Consider the following 1255-nt stretch of genomic DNA (forward strand, 5'->3'; position numbering starts at 1 on the left):
AAACAACAAATAAATGTGAAAAAATGAAAGACAAGGGGAAAGCTGCCATGTCCTCGACTCTCTGGAGACTGGTGTTTGCCAATCATTCGGGCATAATGGCGCGGCCAATTTCGAGCACGCTTCGAAGAAAATTTTTTGTAGAGGACAGAGAGCATCGGCCATGACAGTGCACAATCTAGCAGCTGTACGAGTCTTTGGTTTACGCAAACCTCACATGATGACTAACGAGGAATGTGGAAAGGGCAACGGTAGATCTGTGCATAGCATTATTTATCAATACATAGAAAATCAATCTGCACATTTTGATGGGGTGTGTCACAGTGCTACCTCTAAAATTAAGATATACCTCAGTGAAAGAATGACAAATAATTGCGCGTTTTTTTGGGGAAAGGGGTTTTTTTTTGGGAGGGGGGGTGGTGGTGGAGGGGAGATGCTGAAGGATGTGTGAAATACTATAATAATATACATCTGAGATTCCAAAGACTATGTGATCTAGACAACCTTCTAGACTCACAGCACAGCGTTTACAAGTAGTAGACAAACTCATACATTCTAGGCAAATACATGGGTACTAAAGTATCAGAAGCGTTGATGCAAAGAAACAATTACTAGAAACCTTAGATTGTTAGTTTGGAGGAAAACGAAAGTAGAGAAACACCGTTCAAAGCCTCATGATAAAGACCATTGCACCTAGCTCCCATTTTACTGGTAAAAAGTCCCCCACCACCCAACCACGTTTCAATTTCACCAATACTTAAAAAATCAATACAGACAAAAACTAAGCTAACAAATCAGAACAAACCGAAAACAGAAAAAACCTATACCCCCTCTTCAAACCAATAACAACAACAACAACAGTAACAACAACAACAACAGCAGCAGCAGCAGCAGCAACAGAACGAGAACAACAACAACATCGACAGTAGCAATGACAAACGAAAGAAGAAAGGAAAAGAAAAGCGTAACAGAACATGCACAAACAAAACCAGCCGTGGTTCGGAGCTTTCATTAAACATAATAATAATAATAACAATATCTGGGATGACACCGGGACGAAGTTATCATACATCAGTTGACAGATTGTTCCGTCCTTTTTAACCTGGGTTTTAACAGCTTACGTTTCAGCAAACAAAAACGGAACTGTTTTATTCAAAGACAGAATTCCTCACGCGTGTTGCCGTCAGGGGACATCTGGGGTAAGACGCACTTAACAAATTGAACTCCAGGAAATACAAACAACCGAAGCCCCCCCCCC

This window comes from Aplysia californica, unplaced genomic scaffold (assembly GCF_000002075.1).
Source record: "Aplysia californica isolate F4 #8 unplaced genomic scaffold, AplCal3.0 scaffold01259, whole genome shotgun sequence".
NCBI classification, from domain to species: Eukaryota; Metazoa; Mollusca; class Gastropoda; order Aplysiida; family Aplysiidae; genus Aplysia; species Aplysia californica.